This window comes from Myotis myotis, unplaced genomic scaffold (assembly GCF_014108235.1).
Source record: "Myotis myotis isolate mMyoMyo1 unplaced genomic scaffold, mMyoMyo1.p scaffold_m19_p_1, whole genome shotgun sequence".
Lineage (NCBI taxonomy): Eukaryota > Metazoa > Chordata > Mammalia > Chiroptera > Vespertilionidae > Myotis > Myotis myotis.
The window spans coordinates 116,837,474-116,862,154 of record NW_023416313.1 but is presented as its reverse complement, the minus strand read 5'-3'; the positions used below and the strand labels follow the sequence as shown (position 1 = coordinate 116,862,154).

The following is a 24,681-nucleotide window of genomic DNA, read 5'->3' as shown; positions in this document are numbered from 1 at the left end:
ACAAAAATTTGTGCACTCAGGGGGGTGGGGAGGGCCCCTCAGCCTGGCCTGTGCCCTCGCGCAGTCTGGAACCCCTCGGGAGATAATGCATTGCTGGCTTAGGCCTGCTCCCGGGTGGCAGAGGGCAGGCCCAATCCCTAGGTGCAGCCCCTGGTCAGGCTCAGAGCAGGGCTGATTGGGGAGTTGGGGCGCTGCCCCCTGTCATGCACAGAGCAGGGCGCTGCCCTCTGTCATGCACAGAGCAGGGCAGATCGGGAGGTTGCAATGCCACCCTCAGTCACTCTCAGGGTAGGGCCGATTGGGGGGTTGGGGCACCGTCCCCTGTCACACTCAAGGCAGGGTCGATGGGGAGGTTGCGGCACCACCCCCTGTCACGCACAGAGCAGGGCCAATCAGGGGGGTTGGGGCTCCGTACCCTGTCACGCACAGAGCAGGGCCGATCAGGGGGTTGGAGAGCTCCCCCTGGTCACTCACAGAGTAAGGCCGATAGGGGAGTTGGGGCGCCGCCACTGTCACACTCAGGGCAGGGCGGATCAGGGGGTTGGGGCGCCGCACCCTGTCACACTCAGGGCAGGGCCGATGGAGAGGCTATGGCTCTACCCCATCACACACACAGCAGGGCCCGTGGGGGGCGGTCGGGGCGCCACCCTCTATCACCCACAGAGCAGGGCCGATCAGAGGGTTGGGGTGCTGCCACTGTCACACTCAGGGCAGGGCCAATGGGGAGGTTATGGCTCTACCCTGTCACACACAGAGCAGGGCCTGTGGGGGCGGGTGGGACCGCACCCTATCACACACAGAGCCGCAGGGCGATCATGGGGTTGGGGAGCTCCCCCCTATGAGGCACAGAGCAGGGCTGATCAGGGGGTTGGGGCGCCTTCCCCTGTCACGAACAGAGCAGGGCGGATAGGGAGGTTGTGGCCCTGCCCCCTGTCACACATAGAGCCGCAGGCCGATCAGGGGGTTTGGGCGCTGCCCCCTGTCAACGCTGATCTCGGTGCCGGGAGGCCTCGCGGCTCCACTGATCCCGATGCTGGGAGGCATGTTACCCTTTTACTATATAGGATAGAGGCCTGGTGCACAGGTGGGGGCCGGCTGGTTTGCCCTGAAGGGTGTCCCGGATCAGGGTGGGAGTCCCCACTGGGGTGCCTGGCCAGTCTGGGTGAGGGGCTGAGGGCTGTTTTCAGGCTGGTGGGTGACTGAAGCTCCCAACCACTCCTTTTTTTCTTTTTTTTTTTTATTCTGGGCCAGCTTTAGCTCTGAGTCTTGGCTCCAGCTCTTAGGCCTCGGCTGCTGAAAGCAGGTATCTGGTTTGTTTGGGTTCTATAATCGAAACACTGTTTCAACTCCAGCTCTGAGATCCCGGCTGGCTGAAAGCAGGTTTCTGGGGTTTTGTTTAGGTTTTATATTTGTAAAAATGTTTCAAACTGCAAGCTCAGAGGCCGGCAGCGGCAGGCGGGGAACGTTAGCTTCCTCCGTCACTGAAGCAAGCAAGCCTCATGTTCGCCTCAAGCTGCCTGGCTGCTGGCCGCCATCTTGACTGGCAGTTAATTTGCATATCATCCTAATTAGCCAATGGGAAGGGTAGTGGTCGTATGCTAATTACCATGTTTCTCTTTTATTAGATAGGATTTTATGATTAATAACTAAAGGCATATGGGCTAACTATCTAGATTCACATAATCCAATCTATTTTCACCTTGGCTTCCCTGTTACTGCCTGAACATTTTAGCAGAAGTTTAACTCTTCATTATTTGCTGTGGTAAAAAACAGTTGGAGATGAATGTTTGAAACCACTGGTTAAAATTAGGGTTTCAGTAAATTACATTTGTTTACTACACTGTCTTCATCTCCTGCTAGCCCTGGTCATTGAGGGTTGACTAGTCATAATTGTCATATAACAAAACAGTACCTTGGTAATTGTGTATATCACTGTATATGATAATCTAGAGCAGGGGTGGGCAAACTTTTTGACTCAAGGGCCACAATGGGTTCCTAAACTGGACCGTAGGGCTGGAACAAAAGCATGGATGGAGTGTTTGTGTGAACTAATATAAATTCAAAGTAAACATCATTACATAAAAGAGTACGGTCTTTTTTTCCAATAGTTTTATTCATTTCAAACGGGCCGGATCCGGCCCGCGGGCCGTAGTTTGCCCACGGCTGGTCTAGAGTCTATTACCCCAGTGCTTTTTAAGTTTCTTTCTTTTCTTTTTTTTTTTAGCAGTAGAGTCTTCAAACATATAAAAGCAGGTAAAAGCAGCTGTGGGAGAGGTGTTCTTCCTCATCTCTGTCCCTTCCTCCCAAACCACATTCTTAACTGGGCTTCTTGGAATATAGTTTGAAAACCATTGTTATAGAATTATCTTAAGCTAAAGTGGGAATCATAATCATTTTAATAGGTAGAGAAGAAACTGAGTAATTGGTTTGAAGTTTTGAATGTAAATTTTGAATGCTAGTAGTGCTTATAGGGAGAATTATGGAGCCAGCTTAATTATATGGAAAAGAATCAGATCTGACATGGCTTTTTTTTTTTTTTAATATGTTTTTATTGATTTCAGAGAGAGGAAGGGATAGGGAGAGAGAGAAACATCAATGATGAAAAACATCAATCGGCTGCCTCCTGCACAGCTCCTACTGGGGATCAAGCCTGCACCCCAGGCATGTGCCCTGACTAGGAACTGAACTGTTCATGGTGGATGCTCAACCACTGAGCAACACCAGCCAGGCTGGCAATGGCTTTTTGTAGACAGCTATAGAGCTCTATTGTATTTGGTTTTGCTGTGTGTAGAAGTTTGTACCTGCTTTTCATGTGAAGAAAAAAAAAAAGACTGTCAAGCTAAGAACGACTCCTAAATTGTTTCCATCTATCACTAGCAGACTCTGGCAGAGATGCCTCTTTACTAAGGTAGTTTCCTAAGTGTCATTGAGTGTATCTTGCTGAACTTTGATTTTTACCACCTATGTAAAGGCAAACAGCGTAGTTCAGAATCAGGCTTAATTTAACCTGCCATGTTTTAAGTTTTTCAAAGGCAGCTCTCATCCAGCAGTTCAGGTAGTATCACCTCAGATCTGCCATTCCTCTACCTCTGACTGCTCCCCTCTTACTGCCTCTGCTGGTAGCTCTTTGGAGTGAGGTTGTTGGTCATTCAGTATGTGGTTTCCCTGGAATTCCTAAGCTCAGGGAGATGATAGCCTGCCTTGGAGTGAAGTAACTAACTGGGAGAGAATAACAGGGAGAATCAGTAAAGTGTCAACAATGCTAAGGCATGGAAATGAAGCCCTTTTGCCTAGCAGGGTTTATGTTGGAAAAGGAGTCAGCAAACAGTTATATTCCTGAGCAGTTTCTACCCATGATTTTTTTTTTTTTTAATATATTTTATTGATTTTTCACAGAGAGGAAGCGAGAGAGATAGAAAGTTAGAAACATCGATGAGAGAGTAACATCTATCAGCTGCCTCCTGCACATCTCCCACTGGGGATGTGCCCGCAACCCAGGCACATGCCCCCGACCGGAATCGAACCTGGGACCCTTCAGTCCGCAGGCCGATGCTCTATCCACTGAGCCAAACCGGTTTCGGCACTACCCGTGATTTTTATCTCAGCTTCAGATCCTAGGCATAAATAAGCCTCAAAGCAGGTTTTACTGAATGTTATTCAGATATTGCATAGATGGGGACACTTTTCCAATTGGATCGACTACCCGAATGTTAGGATCAGAATAAGGCAAACTATCTGGAATACGTGGGGAAACAACCTAGGTTCATACAATGTTAGTGTTAGGTTACTTGCTTACCTAGTATAATTCTTTGATTTTACAGATGAGGCTCTTAAAAACCTTATCCTATATACTTTCCTCTTCTGAATGCAGTTAACAGGAAGGAGAATATAGTATGAGAAGGTCAATTTAATGGCAAAATAGACTATAGTCTTTTCTCTTTAGTATGCCCTCAGAAATTGGCCAACTTAGATCAGCCATTACACGAAAAGTGGTTTGGATAGCTACTCAATCTAGCCTTGTGGCATTCATGTTCTAGAACAGTGATGGCGAACCTTTTGAGCTCGGCGTGTCAGCATTTTGAAAAACCCTAACTTAACTCTAGTGCCGTGTCACATATAGAAATTTTTTGATATTTGCAACCATAGTAAAACAAAGATTTATATTTTTGATATTTATTTTATATATTTAAATGCCATTTAACAAAAAAAAATCAACCAAAAAAATGAGTTCGCGTGTCACCTCTGACATGCGTGTCATAGGTTCGCCATCACTGTTCTAGAACCTCAAATACCTTGTTTTCTACTAATCCCCAGACCCAGAGAGGCAACAGAAGAAAAGTAACTACCCATTTGGTGGTGGCTGGGGTTTTAGGTTCTGAGAGCTCGCTGCTGGTATTCCATACACTACTGCATGCCAAGTGGTGTTAACAGTTTATAAGACATTACTATTGATTATACTTCTTCTCTTGGCAATACTCTTCACCAACTGTGGGTGCTAAGAGGGAACAATGGTATAAAAGTTCTGTTGATTGGGGAAACACATTCAGGAAGCAACTAAATTTAACTCTTGATTTAAACAAGTCTTTTCTCTCTGGAAAGCCCTTTTGAGTCTTTTGACAGTACAGGAAGTCCTCGGGTTACGTCAGACTTGATGCACCTTGTTTCATGATTATATCGCCATCTCCCATCCTATCTAATAATAGACAAACATGGTAATTAACCATACCTCCGACACGCATCCCATTGGCTAATCAGGGCAATATGCAGATTAACTGCCAACCAAGATGGCGGCTGGCAGCCAGGCAGCTGAAGCGAACAGGAGGCTTGCTTGCTCCAGTGATGGAGGAAGCCAAGGTTTCCTGCCTGCTGCTGCCGGCCTCTGAGCTGCACTTTAAGAAACAATGTTGCAGTTATAGAAGCTAAACAAACCCCAGAAACCTGCTTTCAGGCAGCCGGGCCTCAGACCTGGAGCTGCAACAGTGTTTCAATTATAGAAGCCAAACAAACCCACATACCTGCTTTCAGCAGCCGAGGTCTCAGAGCTGGAGCTGAGCCTCAGAGCTAAAGCCAGCTCTCAGTTCCAGTGATAGCCATAGAAGGTAAATAAATCCCAGAATAAAAAATAAAGAAAAAAAGGAGAGGTTGGGAGCTTCAGTCACCCGCCAGCCTAAAAACGGGAGCCTGAAAAGAGCCCTCAGCCCTCACCCAGACTGGCCAGGCACCCCAGTGGGGACCCCCACCCTGAAGGGGGTGTGACCAGCTGCAAACAGCCATCATGCCCTCATCCAGGCTGGCCAGGCACCCAAGCGGGACCCCCACCCTGATCCGGGACACCCTTCAGGGCAAACCAGCCAGCCCCCACCCATGCACCAGGCCTCTATCCTATATAGTAAAAGGGTAATATGCAAACTAACCCTAACAGCAGAAGGACTGGGAATGACTGGTCACTATGACACAGACTGACCACCAGGGGGCAGACGCTCAATGCAGGAGCTGCCCTCTAGTGGTCAGGGCACTCTCACAGGGGAGGAGCTCTGCTCAGCCACAAGCCAGGCTGATGACTGCCAGTACAGCCATCACCCTGGCTTGTGGCTGAGAGGTGGTGGTGGGAGCCTCTCCTGCCTCCTCAGTAGCGCTAAGGATGCCCGACTGCAGTTTAGGCCTGCTCCCCGCTTGCAAGTGGGCATCCCCTGAGGGCTGCCGGGCTGCCAGAGGGATGTCTGATTGCCATCTTTGGCCCAATCCCCCGGAGAGCGGGCCTAAGCCAGCAGGTGGTCATCCCCTGATGGGTCCCAGACTTCGAGAGGGCACAGGCCGGGCTGAGGGACCCCCCTCCCCCGCCCCCCAAGTGCACAAATTTTTGTGCACTGGGCCTCTAGTTTATTTATTTAAAAAAAGTTCCTTCATTTCGATGTATGTACATATGTGCTTTATGTTTTTTATTATCTACCACTAGTAAAGGTCAGGAATTCTTATCTTTTTTTAAAATTTTTCTTACTGTTTCACTTCATTACTGCTGTGTTTGCGCTCCATGTGAGTGACATAGGTGATTATGTAGGCAGGTTCCAACTTACAGTGAAAATTGCGTTACGTCGCTCCGTAGGAATAGATCTCTGACATAACCCAAGGACCTATTGTTCTGTCGTCTCCAGCAGTCACAGCCTATCAGATATTCCTCCAGCTTGGACCTACTCTGCTAAATAATGATATCAGAGGCCACATCCGTGTGTGTTAGGTTTGGCTATAAAATGCTAGATGCATGTGAACACTCGAGAGGTCCCCAAAGAACACTGGTAAGGAGAGTGGTAAGGCCTCAGAGAATCTTTGCTCAACACTCATAATATTCTAAACAAAATATTTAAGACACTTTGGATCAGTCAAAATTCTGTGTGTCGAGTATGTTTCCCTCCACGTCCCGCGTGGATTAGGGTTCGGGATTTGAAAGAGGAGCCGCACACAAATGAGAGAGAAAAGAGACAAGAGACAATTTGGAAATGTTGGGGAGCCAGGCGGGCAAGTCCAACTCAAGGAGAGGAACTTCCCCCAATGCTCAGGCTGCTCCAACCTTTTATTTGATCTGGGGTAGCCCTAGGATAAGGAGGTTTGTCTGGGGTAGCCCTAGGGTAAGGAGGTGTATCTGGGGTAGCCCAAGGAGAGGAACTTCCCCCAATGCTCAGGCTGCTCCAACCTTTTATTTGATCTGGGGTAGCCCTAGGGTAAGGAGGTTTGTCTGGGGTAGCCCTAGGGTAAGGAGGTGTATCTGGGGTAGCCCTAGGGTAAGGAGGTTTCAATGACACACAGATACCGTCATGATTAAAGGTAGGGAGGTTGCTTCAGCTATTTACAGGAATAAAGGTAGGGAGGTTGCTTCAGCTACCATTATCTAGATCAGGGGTGGGCAAACTTTTTGACTCGAGGGCCACAATGGGTTCTTAAACTGGACCGGAGGGCCGGAACAAAAGCATGGATGGAGTGTTTGTGTGAACTAATACATGTTAACACTGCTGCTGGTGAAGGAGCGGAGGGGAGAGCAAGAGAACCCTCCGCTCTTTCGGCTCCGCGGGCCGGATAGAACAGCCGAACGGGCCGGATCTGGCCCGCGGGCCGTAGTTTGCCCACGGCTAGTAGTTTGCCCACGGCTGATCTAGATTGACTGGGTGGTGCACAGCCCTGACCTTTGCTAGGGCTTCAAGGTTACTAACTCTGTCTATACTCAGCTAGTGAAGACAATAAATGGACTTCGGCATCAGCTGTGCTTATTGAAAGTTATTCAAAGACAGTCCTTGTGTTCAGGTTATTAAAATGTACTGGGAAATGGCAGTCTATTTATATAAAAACTCTGGGTATAATGCCCGTCATGTCCAAGGCTTGACTAACCGGAAGGAAGTCAGTCCTGCAGGGGGTGCCTTTGCACCGGCTGAGCCCTCCCTGAGCTGTTTCCCGCAAGGGGGAGGTTTGAGGCAGGAACCCGCCCTAAGAGCATGGACACACTGAGTCCTGGGTCACCTTGCAAAGGACTGCACCCACACCGAGCTGTTTCCCTCGAGGGTGGGGTTTGAGGCAGGAACCCACCCTCGGAACGTAGATACACTGAGTCGTGGGTCTCCTTGCCAAGGACTGTGCCCTCCCTGAGCTGTTTCCTGTGAGGCCTGAGGGAAGTACCCACCCTCGGAGCACCAGGAGTGCCCAGCGGCAGTCAGTTCTGGATTGCTGAGGCGGAGGGCACAGCGTGGTAGAATTCTGGGTCTGGCCCAGGAGGGGGTGTGGTCGGCCTTCAAACCAGACCCTGACAGTAGGGAGGAGGGAGCCCCATTCCTCTCAAAATCTGCTGTTGGATAGCTTGCTGTCAGTGGCCTGCCAGCCAGGAAACCCATTCTCCTACACCCCAGACCCTGACAGGAGTGAGGAGGGAGCCCCATTCCTCACGGAATCCACAGGTGGCCAGCTTGCTGTCAGGGGCCTGCCAGTTAGGAATCCTATTCACCTGCATATCTGTATAAAGTTTTAATACATTATATTAGAGGTCTTGGTGGTACTGTTTTACCCACAGCGTCTACAGGAATTGCTGCAAATTTACTTCCCAGTGGAAGGACCTTTCATTCCCAATATAAATTACCAATTCCATTAAATGAAACTTCAATTTCTAGACTCGATATAAACAGTGAAGTTGCTAAAACTATTAAAAAGGCCCAACTTCTCATTGATGAATGCACAATGGCATCCAATCATGCTATAAACGCCATAGACAGATTACTAAGAGAATTACGAATTTGAATGTTGCATTTGGTAGGAAAGTTCTCCTTCTTGGAGGGGATTTTTGACAATGTGTCAGTATTGTACCACATGCTATGCGATCGGCCATAGTACAAACGAGTTTAAAGTACTCTAGTGTCTGGGGATGTTTCAGAAAGTTGTCTCCTAAAACAAATATGAGATCAGAGGAATCTGCTTATAGTGGATGGTTAGTAAAACTTGGAGATGACAAACTTGATAGCAGTTTCCATTTAGGAATGGATATTATTGAAATCCCCTGTGAAATGATATGTAACGGATTATTGAAGCTACCTTTGGAAATACAATATCTATAGATAATATTAAAAGTATATCAAAACGTGCAATTCTTTGTCCAAAAAAATGAACACGTTCAAAAATCAAATGAAGAAATTTTGGATATACTCGATGGAGATTTTCACACACATCTGAGTGATGGTTCCATTGATTCAACAGATGATGCTGAAAGGAAAATTTTCCCATCAAGTTTCTTAATAGTATTACTCTTTTGGGAATGCCGTGTCATAAATTAAAATTGAAAGTGGGTGCAATCATCATGCTATTGAGAAATCTTAATAGTAAATGAGGTCTTCGTCATGGTACCAGTTTTATTATCAAAAGATTACAACCTAACATTATCGAAGCTGAAGTATTAACAGGATCTGCAGAGGGAGAGGTTGTTCTGATTCCAAGAATTGATTTGTCCCCATCTGACACTGGGCTCCCATTTAAAGTAATTTGACAACAGTTTTCCATGATGCCAGCATTTGCGATGACTATTAATAAATCACAAGGACAAACTCTAGACAGAGTAGGAATATTTCTACCTGAACCCGTTTTCCGACATGATCAGTTATATGTTGCTTTCTCTCGAGTTCGAAGAGCATGTGACGTTAAAGTTGTAAATAGTTTATCCTAAGGGAAATTAGTCAAGCACTCTGAAAGTGTTTTTACTCTTAATGTGGTGTACAGGGAGATATTAGAATAAGTTTAATCACTTTAACAGTCATTGTTTGCATCACTGTTGTTTTTATATCATGCTTTTATTGTTTTTATGTCATGTTTTTATTGTTTTCATATCATGGTTTTGTTGTTTTTATATCATGCCTCTGTTGTTATATTCTTTTGTTACTGTTTGTTTATTAAAATTTATAAATTATTTTCATATACATTTTACTAATTTCCTTTCATCTCTCACACTTCTATTATAGAGAAAGGGCAAATAGCAATATTAAAATATTTCCTCTAATTCATTCCCTTTTAATGTGCACGAACTTTTTGCACTGGGCCATTAGTATACTATATATGCCTAGCGTCCAATGAGAGTGTACTGCGTGTTGAGAAGCAGGAGAGGTCTGGAAGACTAGGCTGATCAGAGCAGAACAGGACAAAAGCCCTGAACCATGGGCAGGATTTCATCAGACAAACATGAAGAGGATATTCATGAGTAGGCTGGGCAGGTGCTGGTGAGGAACGGTCCTCTATTGGCTGGTTTGGCCAAGGCAAAAAGTTTGTGTTGGGGAGGAGAAGGAATTAAAAATAGCTTTGGACAAAAGCACAGAGAGCCCTGTGTGCCAATGCTGTCCTTGTCCTGTGGCCATGGGGAACAACTGAAAGATTCTAAAAATGACATAATCCAAATTTCTTTTTGGAAGACTTTGAGTCTATTTAGACTCAAACCTGTGAGGCAGGAAAAACATCAGTGAGAGTCTAGTTGCAGTGAGATTGCCTGATTGACGCCTAACTCCTCCCCTGCTGGCCCGATTGCCCTCCCCTGCTGGCCTGGTCCCCCCCAACTTCCCTCCACTGCTGCCTGGTCCCCCCCCAACTTCCCTCCCCTGCCAGCCTGGTTCCCCCCAACTTCCCTGCTCAGCCACACTTAACAGAATCAGCCGTTGTTCACACAGCTCTCAGCGGCCTGACAGCCAGGACTCTCATTCACCTGCATCTCAGGCTGTGACAGTAGAGAGGTGTGGACTATGTCCACCTATCTATCTATTTAGACTGGTCTCATGATAGAATTCAGGGTAGAATTCAGAGAATTTGATAGGTAATATGCAATAGGTAATAGGTCAGGACACTCTCACATGGGAGGAGCTCTGCTCAGCCACACTTAACAGCCTCACTATAACCCAGTTTGATTATTGAAAACAAGTGGGAAAGGATCAGGTGACCAAGAAGATTGAAAGGCATTAAACCTGTGAGGCAGGAAAACCATCAGTGAGAGTCTAGTTCAGCCGTGGGCAAACTATGGCCCGCGGGCCGGATCTGGCCCGTTTGAAATGAATAAAACTAAAAAAAAAAAAAAAGACCGTACCCTTTTATGTAATGATGGTTACTTTGAATTTATATTAGTTCACACGAACACTCCATCCTTGCTTTTGTTCCGGCCCTCTGGTCCAGTTTAAGAACCCATTGTGGCTCTCGAGTCAAAAAGTTTGCCCACCCCTGGTCTAGTTGCAGTGAGATTGCATGGATTTATAGCAGCTGTTCTCAACCTGTGGGTCGCAACCCCTTTGGTGGTCGAACAACCCTTTCACAGGGGTCGCCTAAGACCATCCTGCATATCAGATATTTACATTACGATTCATAACAGTAGCAACATTACAGTTATAAAGTAGCAACAAAAATTATTTTATGGGTGGGTCACAACATGAGGAACTGTATTTAAAGGTCCAGAAGGTTGAGAACCACTGATTTATAGTGGGCTGAGTCCACTGACCTGTAATGCTTTGTGTCTGAGCCCAGAGAAAGCAGATACTAGAGTTACCACACTGAGGAATAGTGGTGAAGGAGTTACTAACTATTAAAGGTTTCAACAAGGAAGCTTCTGTAGAGTCAGAGAATTGAGATCCATAGCTGAAAGGGGGCTGCTGAGCCTGTTCCCTTATCTGTAAATTGGGATAATACTTTTAAAATGAGATCATGTAGAAAAGCAGCTAGTACATTGCCCTATTCATAATTGTTACTAGAGGCCCAGTGCACGAAATTCATGCACGGGGGTGGGGGAGGCAGTGTTCCTCAGCCCAGCCTGCACCCTCTCCAATCTGTGACCCAGGGATCGGGCCTAAACTGGCAGTTGGACATCCCTCTTACAATCTGGGACTGCTGGCTCCTAACCGCTCGCCTGCCTGCCTGATTGATGCCTAACTCCTCCCCTGCTGGCCCGATTGCCCTCCCCTGCTGGCCCGGTCCCCCCCAACTTCCCTCCCTTGCTGCCTGGTCTCCCCCCAATTTCCCTCCCCTGCCGGCCTGGTCCCCTGCAACTTCCCTCCCCTGCTGGCCTGGTCGCCCCCAACTGCCCTCCCCTGCTGGCCTGGTCGCCCCCAACTGCCCTACCCTGCTGGCCTGGTCTCCCCCAACTGCCCTACCCTGCCAGCCATCTTGTGACCACATGGGGCCGGCCACCTTGTGCAAGGGCATGATGGTAATTTGCCTATTACCTCTTTATTATATAGGATTTGTCAATATGTGACTTCAAATGTGAATTTCAAAGGCTGCCTCAGTAGTGTAATTTCAAAGTGTCAACTTCTACAAAATTTCTATTATGTATCAGACACCGTTCTAGATACTCTGGTCAGTCATTGTCCAGCACCTCAGGGTCTTAGAGTATAGGATAATCAGATGTATTTGGGGTGACAGGAAGGTGAGGTGAAAGTCTGGTTCAGAAGCAGCATCACTATAAGCAACATCATAATATTGACTGTTTATTGCGTATTTATTCTGTTCACATGCTTATGTCAGTTAATTTTCATGGCATTGCTGTGAGGTTACACTGTTACCTCCATTTTTTTTGTTATCCCCATTTTTCTGGAGTTAAATGTTCCAGTATATCTTTCATTGGGAATGACTTTTAAAGTTTTTTGAATTCTTCATTCCCAGGTTCTATTAAATTCCTCTCAGGTTTTTCTATTCAAGAACCTTTTCTTTTGGGTAGAATTTTTATTTCTACCATTTGTTTGCCACCTTGTAGCCTTCTTCTGTCCTCAAGTACTTGGACACCCAGATGGGAGGCTGGGGATTGTTATTGGTGCAGGCACTGAATCTGCGCAATTAACCCACCTGCTTGGCCTAAGGGTGTACTCTGCCTCTACACTACGTGTCTGCTAAGATTTGGAGAGCAGCAAGTGTATGAAATGACCTGAAGTACACTAGTTACTGTCTTCCAAGAGGATCAAGTCAAAGTTCGAGTGAGGCACTCTAGTCTGGACTCTCTTTGAGTGTAGAACTACTTACCCCACTTATGCACACCCATTTCTCTTGGTGAAAACAGTTTTCCTTCCTACTCTGAAGGGGAGCAGCTGATGAAGTCACAGTTGTTTTGTAGCTTGCCTTTCTACTTTTCCCACCATAACTAGTTAGGTCTTTGAGCTTCAGGGAAGATGATCTCATTGTCTTCTTAAACATTGACCCAGCCTATGTGGTTCCTGCCTTGATCTCCTCACGACCCCAATTCCCCATCCTTTGTTTACAGGTTAGACCACATGCTATAGGGATACCATTTCCAGGGAGGCACCTCTCCTACATTACTTATTTTAAAAGAGCCACAGAGACATATCTACACTAATAAAAGAAAGATGCTAATTGACCATACCTTTGCTACACCCACAAGCCAATCAGGAGAGTATGCAAATTAACCCAACAAAGATGGCGGTTAAATTTGCATACTGCAGGTGGGGCAGGCAGTGCCAGATGCTGCCAGGCGGTCTGGGCCCCTAGATCGGGGACCGGGGAGGCGGGCCAGGCAGCACCAGATGCCACTGCGGGTCCAGGCCTCCAATCGGGGAACACGGGAAGGCAGGACAGGCAATGCCAGACACTGCCCACGGGGTCCAAGCCCCAGATTGGGGATGGGGGAGGCGGGACGGGCAGCGCCAGACGCCACTCGGGGAGGTGGAGCAGGCAGTGCCAGACGCCACCCGCATGGTCCGGTCCCCAAATTGGGGACCGGGGAGGCGGAGCAGGCAGTGCCAGACACCACCGCGGGTCCAGGCCTCCAATTTGGGACCCGGGGAGCCAGGGTGGCAGCGCCAGATGCCGCCTGGGGGTCCAGGCCCCAGATCTGGGACGGGGGAGGCAGGGTGGGCAGCTCCAGACGCCACCCGCGGGGTCTGGGCTCCAGATCGGGGACGGGAGAAGGTGGGGTGGGCAGCACAAGATGCCGCCCGCAGAGTCCGGGCCCTGATCAGGGACCCAGGGAGGTGGGGCGGGCAGCGCAAGATGCCACCCGGGGAGGCGGAGCAGGCAGCGTCAGATGCCATCCGTGGGGTCCGGGCCCCAGATCGGGGACAGGGGAGGTGGGGCAGGCAGCGCCAGATGCCGCCTGCGGGGTCCGGGCCCCAGATGAGGGACCCAGGGAGGTGTGGCGGGCAGCGACAGATGCTGCTGTGGGGTCCAGCAGAGTGAGAAAGCTGGTGGCTTGGAGGGCGTGGCTCCTCTGCCACCCCAGCTTCTTCATCATAGCTGTGGAAACTGACAGCAGGAAGGAGGAAGTCCCACCGCCACAGAATCAGCCAGAATCAGCCGTTGGTCACACAGCTCTCAGTGGCCTGACAGCCAGGACTCTCATTCATCTGCATCTCAGGCTGTGACAGTAGAGAGGTGGGACTATGTCCAAAGAAAAACTGTTGATACAACGTAGCTCTGCAGCCGAAAGATGCCTGCGCTATCAACAGAAAATGTCTGCAGAGCAACATGCGTCTGATCTTGAAAGAAGGCGGTGCCTGCGACAGAATGTACCTGAAAAGCAGCTACTGGAAAAACGCTGCTCTGAAGCCGAAAAACACCGGCGTCATCGACAGAAAATGTCTAAAGACCAATGTGCCTTTGAAGTTGAAAGAAGGCGGTGGTTACGACAGAATATGTCTAGAGAACAGTCATCAACAAGTACTACCAATACCGGTAGGAACTGCCTTCTCAGCAAAAATGGAGTACATGAGGATGCAATCCTCGAACATAGTTGTGGTGGAATGATTGTTCGATGTGAATTTTGCCTATCCCTAAATTTCTCTGATGAAAAACCATCTGATGGGAAATTGACTCGATGTTGTAGCAAAGGGAAAGTCTGTCCAAATGATATACATTTTCCAGATTACCTGGCATATTTAAAAAGATTAATGACAAACAAAGATTCTGACAGTAACAATTTCATGGAAAATATTCAATCCATAAATAGTTCTTTTGCTTTTGCTTCCATGGGTGCTAATATTGCATCGCCATCAGGGTATGGGCCATACTGTTTTAGAATACATGGACAAGTTTATCACCGTAATGGAACTTTACATCCTTCGGATGGTGTTTCTCAGAAGTTTGTTCAACTTTATATTTTGGATACAGCCGAAGCTACAAGTAAAAGATTAGCAATGCCAGAAAACCAGGGCTTCTCAGAAAGACTCATGATCAACATCAACAACCTCATGCATGAAATAAATGAATTAACAAAATCGTACAAGATGCTACATGAGGTAGAAAAGGAAGCCCAATTTGAAGCAGCAGCAAAAGGTATTGCTCCCACAGAAGTAACAATGGCAATTAAATACAATCGTAACAGTGACCCAGGTAGATATAATTCTCCCCATGTAACCGAGGTTGCTGTCATATTCAGAAACGAAGATGGAGAACCTCCTTTTGAAAGGGACTTGCTCATTCATTGTAAACCAGATCCCAGTAATCCAGGTGCCACTAAAATGAAACAAATCAGTATCCTGTTTCCTACATTAGATGCAATGACATATCCTATTCTTTTTCCACATGGTGAAAAAGGCTGGGAATAGATATTGCATTAAGACTTGACAACAGGCCCTGGCTGGTTTGGCTCAGTGGATAGAGCATCAGCCTGCGGACTGAAGGGTCCCAGGTTCGATTCCAGTCAAGGGCATGTACCTTGGTTGTGGGCACATCCCCAGTGGGGAGTGTGCAGGAGGCAGCTGGTCGATGTTTCTCTCTCATCAGTGTTTCTAACTCTCTATCCCTCTCCCTTCCTCTCTGTGAAAAATCAATAAAATATGTTAAAAAAAAATAGACTCGACAACAGTGTAATCAATAATAATACTAGACAAAATGTACGGACACAAGTCACACAAATGCAGTATTATGGATTTCATCTCACTGTGAGGGACAAGTTCAACCCTATTTTAAATGCAGGAAAATTAACAGTTTATTGTGGATTCATATTTAAAAATGGAGGCCAAACCTAACCCTAGGCCTAACCCTAGCCCTAACCCTAACCCTAACCCTAAAAAAGAAAAAAAAAAAAATGGAGGCCAATCAGATAAATTTCATCAAAGCAAACCAATCTAAGTTGAGAGTTGAAAAATATAGTGATTTGATGGATTATCTCAAATCTAGATCTGAAAAGGACAATGTGCCGATTGGTAAAATAATAATACTTCCATCATCTTTTGAGGATAGTCCCAGAAATATGCAGCAGCGGTATCAGGATGCTATGGCAACTGTAACGAGGTATGGCAAGCCCGATTTATTCGTAACCATGACATGTAACCCCAAATGGGCAGATATTGCAAACAATTTACAACACTGGCAAAAAGTTGAAAACAGACCTGACTTGGTAGCCAGAGTTTTTAATATTAAGCTGAATGCTCTTTTACATGACATCTGTAAATTCCATTTATTTGGCAAAGTAATAGCTAAAATTCATGTCATTGAATTTCAGAAATGCAGACTGCCTCACACTCACATGTTATTGATATTAGATAGTGAGTCCAAATTACGTTTAGAAGATGACATTGTGACCATATAGTTAAGGCAGAAATTCTAGATGAGGACCATTGTCCTTGACTTTTTCAAATTGTAAAATCAAATATGGTACATGGACCATGTGGAATACAAAATCCAAATAGTCCATGTATGGAAAATGTTCAAAGGGATATCCAAAAGAATTTCAAAATGCGACCATTGGAAATAGTGATGGATATCCCAAATATAAACGAAGATCTGGTAGCACCATTTCTATTGGAAATAAAATTGTCAATAATACTTGGATTGTCCCTTATAACCCATATTTGTGCCTCAAATATAACTGTCATATAAATGTTGAAGTCTGTGCATCAATTAGAAGTGTCAAATATCTATTTAAATACATCTATAAAGGGCACGATTGTGAAAATATTCAAGTTTTTGAAAAAAATATGATCAATCATGACAAAGTACAGGACTTTATTGACTCCAGGTATGTGAGTGCTCCCGAGGCTGTTTGGAGACTTTTGGGAATGCGAATGCATGACCAATCTCATGCAATCACAAGATTAGCTATTCATTTGCCAAATGATCAGAATTTATATTTTCATACTGATAATTTTGCTGAAGTTTTAGATAGGGCTAAAAGGCATAACTCAACTTTGATGGCTTGGTTCTTATTAAATAGAGAAGACTCTGATGCACGTAATTATTATTATTGGGAGATTCTACAGCAATATGTGTTTAATAATTCTTTGTGGACAAAACGCCGAAAGGGTGTGAATAAAGTATTAGGTAGACTGTTCACTGTGAGCTTTCGAGAACCAGAACAATACTAACTTAGACTTTTGCTTCTGCATGTAAAAGGTGAGATAAGTTTTGAGCATCTGCGAACTGTAGGAGGTGTAACTTATGATACATTTCATGAAGCTGCTAAACACCGAGGACTATTACTTGACACTATCTGGAAAGATACGCTTGACGATGCAATCATCCTTAATATGCCCAAACAACTACGGCAACTTTTTGCATACACATGTGTGTTTGGATGTTGTTCTGCTGCAGACAAATTATGGGATGAGAATAAACCTTGAAAGTTCCTATTGGAAATTACACCAAAGAGAAGGTACCTGTGTAAACTGAAACACTTGCCCTTAACGAAATTCAGGAGGTATTCACATTACATGGAATGAAATGTTCACATTTCAAACTTCTGGACTATCCTTTATTAATGAATGCAAATACATGTGATGAATTGTATGAGCAACAACAGGCAGAGGTTTTGATAAATTCTCTGAATGATGAACAGTTGGCAGCCTTTCAGACTATAACTTCAGCCATTGAAGATCAAACTGTACACCCAAATGCTTTTTCTTGGATGGTCCAGGTGGTAGTGGAAAAACATATCTGTATAAAGTTTAAACACATTATATTAGAGGTCATGGTGGTACTGTTTTACCCACAGCATCTACAGGAATTGCTGCAAATTCACTTCTTGGTGGAAGAACCTTTCATTCCCAATATAAATTACCAATTCCATTAAATGAAACTTCAATTTCTAGACTCGATATAAAGAGCGAAGTTGCTAAAACCATTAAAAAGGCCCAACTTCTTATTGATGAATGCACCATGGCATCCAGTCATGCTATAAACACCATAGACAGATGACTAAGAGAAATTATGAATTTGAATGTTCCGTTTGGTAGGAAAGTTCTCATTCTCGGAGGGGATTTTCAACAATGTCTCAGTATTTACCACATGCTATGCGATCGGCCGTAGTACAAACGAGTTTAAAGTACTGTAGTGTCTGGGGATGTTTTAGAAAGTTGTCTCTTAAAACAAATATGATATCAGAGGAATCTGCTTATAGTGAATGGTTAGTAAAACTTGGAGATGGCAAACTTGATAGCAGTTTTTATTTAGGAATGGATATTATTGAAATCCCCCGTGAAATGATTTGTAACAGACCTATTATTGAAGCCACTTTTGGAAATAGTATGTCTATAGATAATATTAAAAATATATCTAAATGTGCAATTCTTTGTCCAAAAAATGAACACGTTCAAAAATTAAATGAAGAAATTTTGGATATATTTGATGGAGAGTTTCACACATATTTGAGTGATGATTCCATTGACTGAACAGATGATGCCGAAAAGGAAAATTTTCCCATCAAATTTCTTAATAGTATTACTCCTTCAGGAATGCTGTGTCATAAATTAAAATTGAAAGTGGGTGCAATCATCAGGCTATTGAGAAATCTCAGTAGTAAATGGGGTCTTTGTAATGGTACCAGATTTATTATCGAAAGACTAGAGGCCCAGTGCACAAAAATTTGTGCACTCGTGGGGAGGGGAGGCCCCTCAGCCCGGCCTGTGCCCTCTTGCAATCTGGGACCCCTCAGGTGATGACCACCTGCTGGCTTAGGCCCGCTCCCCGCAGGATTGGGCCTAAGATGGCAATCAGACATCCCTCTGGCAGCCCGGCAGCCCTTGGGGGATGTCCACTTGCCAGCAGGGAGCAGGCCTAAACTGCAGTCGGACATCCTTAGCACTGCTGAGGAGGCGGGAGAGGCTCCCACCACCACCACTGTACTGGCAGCCATCAGCCTGGCTTGTGGCTGAGCAGAGCTCCTCCCATGTGAGAGTGCCCTGACCACCAGAGGGCAGCTCCTGCATTGAGCGTCTGCCCCCTGGTGGTCAGTCTGTGTCATAGTGACCAGTCATTCCCAGTCCTTCTGCTGTTAGGATCAGTTTGCATATTATATTACCCTTTTACTATATAGGATAGAGGCCTGGTGCACGGGTGGGGTCCGGCTGGTTTGCCCTGAAGGGTGTCCCGGATCAGGGTGGGGGTCCCGCTGGGGTGCCTGGCCAGTCTGGGTGAGGGGCTGAGGGCCATTTTCAGGCTGGCGGGTGACTGAAGCTCCCAACCTCTCCTTTTTTTCTTTATTTTTTATTCTGGGATTTATTTACCTTCTATGGCTATCACTGGAACTGAGAGCCGGCTTTAGCTCTGAGGCTCAGCTCCAGCTCTGAGACCTCGGCTGCTGAAAGCAGATATGTGGGTTTGTTTGGCTTCTATAATTGAAACACTGTTGCAGCTCCAGCTCTGAGGCCCAGCTGGCTGAAAGCAGGTTTCTGGGGTGTGTTTAGCTTCTATAATTGCAACATTGTTTCTTAGAGTGCAGCTCAGAGGCCAGCAGCAGCAGGCGGGGAACCTTGGCTTCCTCCATCACTGGAGCAAGCAAGCCTCCTGTTCGTTTCAGCTGCCTGGCTGCTGGCCACCATCTTGGTTGGCAGTTAATTTGCATATCGCACTGATTAGCTAATGGGAAGTGTGTCAGCGGTACGGTTAATTACCATGTTTGTCTGTTATTAGATAGGATTACAACCTAACATTATCGAAGCTGAAGTATTAACCGGATCTGCAGAGGGAGAGGTTGTTCTGATTCCAAGAATTGATTTGCCTCCCATTTAAATTAATTTGACGACAGTTTCCCATGATGTCAGCATTTGCAATGACTATTAATAAATCACAAGGACAAACTCTAGACAGAGTAGGAATATTCCTACCTGAACCCGTTTTCGCACATAGTCAGTTGCTTTCTCTCGAGTTCGAAGAACGTGTGACATTAAAGTTAAAGTTGTAAATAGTTTATCCTAAGGGAAATTAGTCAAGCACTCTGAAAGTGTTTTCACTTTTTTTTTTAATATATTTGATTAATTTTGTACAGAGAGGAAGGGAGAGGGATAGAGAGTTAGAAACATCGATGAGTTGCCTCCTGCACACCTCCTACTGGGGATGTGCCCGCAACCAAGGCCCTTGACCAGAATCAAACCTGGGACCTTTCAGTCCGCAGGCCGGCGCTCTGTCCACTGAGCCAAACTGGTTAGGGCTGTTTTCACTCTTAATGTGGTATACAGGGAGATATTAAAATAAGTTTAATCACTTTAACAGTCATTATTTGCATCAATGTTTTTATATCATGAGTTCATCGTTGTTATATCATTTTATTGTTTATTAATAAAATTATGTATTATTCTCATATACATTGTAGTCATTTCCTTTTATCTCTCACACTTTTATTATAGAGAAAGGGCAAATAGCAATATTAAAATATTTCCTCTAATTAATTCCCTTTCAGTGTGCACAAATTTCATGCACCGGGCCACTAGTCAAGAGATAAATTCTAGGAGGCGTTTTGGATTAGAACACCTGTGCTCCTGCATTAAGTGCCACTACAACTTTTCATTGAGCAAGAGCATGAACCTGTTTTCTGAAATTGTGTCTCTGCAGGCAGACTTCCTTGACAGTGACGTGGTGAGTTTGGGGAACCTTAGATTTTAGCAGATCCTCCAGTGCCAGGAGTGGAGGGAGTGGTCAGTCACTTTAACATGGAATCCTTCAGACTTTCTGAGCCTGGATAATCAGGTGCACACTTATCGTAAGCCTGGAGGTCTGGTTGTAAGTGATGGCAATCTCATGAGGTTTTAGAGTAGTACTCTTAAGGCAGATGTCTTGGCTAGAGAATTCCCCTAGTGATGAACACTTGTGCTTCCTAAAGTCTTTCACTGGAAAGGGTTTCATGGCAATTTGTTTCCAGAGTATTAATTAAAGAGTTAAAGCTCAAACTGAGGTCTGAGGGTCTGGAGCCTAGCTTGTTGTGGTCCGAACACCTAAGTTTTTTTTTATGAATTTGTCAGTTGGTCATTCTAGAAACTGAGTTAGTCTCTACAAACATGACCACTTTGACAATATGTGCCCTTTTGCCATTTCAGAGCCAAATGGCAGAGGAAAGAGTGAGGAAAGAGTTTGATTTCAATGTATCCACCATCCTCCTTAAATTCAACATATCACAGCTAAGTCAGTCATTCATACCCTTGACTCCTTGCCATTCCTATTTCTTTCAGTGGGATCACCATTCTTTAAGTGTCCAGCATGAATTTGCAGCCATCTTTGCCACTTCCTTATCATAAAATAGGAGACCATATTTTCTCATTTAACAGTAGACGTGGTGATTCCTTTGGTAGCAGCTCTGGCAAGGACTTTTACTTTATCTTCAATATTCATTTCTGGTTCCAGATTCTCTTCTTCCTTCAGAATCACCCATGAAATTATGAGCTTTTAGTTTCTTGTTTTATCTCACAGGTTTCCTTTGTCACTTGAAATCAATTCTATAAGATCATTCTGCCCTCATTTTTTAGCACTGTCAACTTTATCCTGAATAAAACAACTTGGCTTTTAATTTTTTAAGTGTTTCTTTTAGAGAGAAAGGAAGGGAAAGGGAGAAATAGAAACATCAGTGAGAGAGAAACATCGATTGGCTGCCTCCTATGTGTCCCCTACTGGGAATTGAGCTCTCAACCAGGGTATGTGCCCTGACTGGTATTCGAAACAGCAACCTCTTGGTGCATGGGATGATACTTACCCAACTGAGCCACACCAGCCTGAATTACTTGGCTTTTAAAACCTTCTGATGTGTGATCCTGCCTCTACTCTAAGGTAGCCTTCATCTCATCAGCCTCTGGGCTCCAGGCAGCCACTAAAATTTTGTTTAAGTTTCTTCCCCATTCCACCTGGAGTTTTCTTTCTTTCTTTCTCTCTCTCTCTCTCTTTCTCTCTCTCTCTCGCTATCTCTCTATCTCTATCTCTCTATCTCTCTATCTCTATCTCTCTCTCCATTGTGACTACAATCCTGCCTGTTTAGATTTAGAATTTGATGCCTGCCTGCAGCTCCTGACTTGAAATTCATACTTTGCACTGTGCTCAGTATATCACAATTTAGTTTGTGTATTCTCAGATACTTATACATATACTAGTGGCCTGGTGCATGAAATTTGTGCACATTAAAAGGGAATTAATTAGGGGAAATATTTTAATATTGCTATTTGCCCTTTCTCTATAATAGAAGTGTCAGAGTTAAAAAAAAATTTGTAAAATGTATATGAAAAGCTTCCTCTTGTCAGAGTCTGGGGCATGCTGGGGGACCCAGAGTCAAGTCCCTGCACACCCACGGTGCCTCAAAATTGCGGGAGACCCAGACCCAGCTGGCCCCACCCCCACTTGGCGAGACCCAGACCCAGCTGGCCCCACCCCCACTGGGCGAGATCCAGACCCAGCTGGCCCCACCCTTGTCAAGCCCCGCCAGTTGGGGGCACAGACTCAGGTCCCCCGTCAAGCCCCGCAGGGTGGGGGGCAGAGCCTCAGGTCCCCCAGCCTGGTGCCAGGGTGGGGGTCGCAGCCTCAGGTCCTCCGGCCTGGCACCGGGGCGGGGGGTGCGGCCTGAGGTCCCCCATCAAGCCCTGCTGGGTGGAGGGCATGGCCTGAGGTCCCCTGTCAAGCCCTGCCAGGCGGGGTGGGCGGACGCGGCCTCAGGTCCCACGGCTGGGCACCAGGGCATGGGGCATGGCCTCAGGTCCCCTGGCCCGGTGCTGGGGTGGGGGGGCATTGCTGGACATCCCCCAGCCTGGCACTGGGGCGACGGGCACAGCCCAAGGTCCCCCAGCCTGGCACCAGGGTGGGGAGTGTGGCCTGAGGTCCACTGGCCTGGTGCCGGGGCGGGAGGCACAGCCTGCGGTCCCCTGTCAAGCCCTACAAGGCAGGGGGACAGCCTCAGGTCCCTGCTGATTGCTCGTTAAGGCTCCTTACGGGAACTCGGCCTCTGCTGTGGGCACAGCCATCTTGACCGTTCCGGCATGATGGTCAATTTGCATATTCCCTCTGTTAGATATTTTTTGTCTCTAGCTAAATTTCAAGATTGTGGGAACAGGATCTATTTTTATATACTTTTTTTTTTTTAAATATATTTTATTGATTTTTTACAGAGAGGAAGGTAGAGGGAGAGGGATACAGAGTTAGAAACATCGATGAGAGAGAAACATCAATCAGCTGCCTTATGCACGCCCCTTACTGGGGATATGCCCGCAATCCAGGTACATTCCCCTGACCGGAATCGAACCTGGGACCCTTGAGTCCACAGGCCGACGCTCTATCCGCTGAGCTAAACCGGTTAGGGCATATATACTTTTTATTTACTCTATCTCCTGCCATTCCCCACCCACCACCAACTTGAAACATTATTGTTCTGTAAACATTTCTTGATCATGTCCGGAGTCACTTATCTCTTTCTCTTTATTCCCAACTTGTTATATTAAAAAACAAGTTTCAAAAAGTTGCTATGCTAGGATAATTAACAACCATACACCCTTCATTTAGATTCACCAGTTAACATTTTGTCACATTGACTTTTTTTTTAATACATTGTAAATCAGTACATGTAATCTTTTTTTAAAAATTTATATTTTTTGTTGAGAGTATTACATATGCTCCCCATTGCCCCCTTCCACCCAGTGCCTGTCCCATCCAGGCCTTCACCATATTATTGTCTGTGTCCATGGGATATGCGTATATATATATAAAGAAGTAATATGCAAATGAGGTTGGGACTCTGTAAAGGTCACGACCAGGGCCCGAGCCTGAGAGAACAACATACAGGCGTGGCTGGGAGCCTGAGAGATCAACACAGAGGTGTGCCTGCTCCAAGCCTCTGACACGGCTGGGGGCAGGCCCCCATCGGACGGACACACACACACACACACACACACACACACACACACAAACACAGGGCACCTTCTCCAAGCCGCTGTGGCACAGTTGGTGGCAGGCCCCAAACAGACACACAAACACACATACGGGGTGCCTGCTCCAAGCCTCTGCGGCCAGACTGAGGCTTAGGCCTGGGCTCCTGGACTGTGAGAGGGGGCAGGCTGGGCTGAGGGGCCCCCCACCCCCAGTGCATGAATTTCGTGCACCGGGCCTCTAGTATGCATATAAAGCTCTTTGGTTAATCTCTGCCTGTCCCCTTCCCCCTTTTCTCTGAGGTCCATCCGTCTGCTTCCAGGACTCTGGATCTATTTTTTAAATAAATCTTTATTGTTGAAAGTATTAACTATGTCCCCTTTTTTCTCCCCATTGACCTCTTCTAGCATGCCCCATCCCCCACCCTAGGCCTTCACCACCATATTGTCTGTGTCCATGGGTTATGCATATATGCATACAAGTTCTTTGGTTTTTCTCTTACCACCCACCCACTCTCCCCTGCCTTCCCTCTGAGATTCTGCATTCTGTTCTGTGCTTCTGTGTCTCAATCTATTCTGTTCAACAGTTTATTTTGTTCATTAGATTCCACATATAAGTGAGATCATGTGATACTTGTCTTTCTCTGACTGGCTTATTTCACTTACTCTCCAGGTCCCTCCATGCTGTCTCAAAGGGTAAGGGATCCTTCATTTTTACTGCTGCATAGTATTCCATGGTAAAAATGTACCACAGCTTTTTTATCTATCTACTGATGAGCACTTAGGCTGTTTCCAGATCTAAGCTATTATAAATAGTGACGCTATGAACATAGGGGTGCATACATTCTTTCTGATTGGTGTTTCAAGTTTCTTAGGCTATATTCCTAGAAATGGGGTCACTGGGTCAAATGGCAGTTCCATATTTAATTTTTGGAGGAAACTCCATACTGTTTTCCATAATGGCTGCATCAGTCTGCATTCCCACCAGCAGTGTATTAGGGTTCCCTTTTCTCCACATCAGCACTTGTCATTTGTTGATGGTAGCCATTCTGACAGGTGTGAGGTGATACCTCATTGTTGTTTTAATTTACATCTCTTTGATGACCAGTGACTTTGACCATTTTTTCATATATCT

General features: G+C 45.8%; 1 protein-coding gene across 3 annotated transcripts in view; it reads left to right on the top strand.

Annotated features, from left to right (window-relative positions):
- Positions 1-24,681, top strand: part of EDC3 (enhancer of mRNA decapping 3) — a 121,466-nt gene that overhangs the window by 75,588 nt on the left and 21,197 nt on the right. The gene's annotated exons all lie outside the window — the stretch shown is intronic.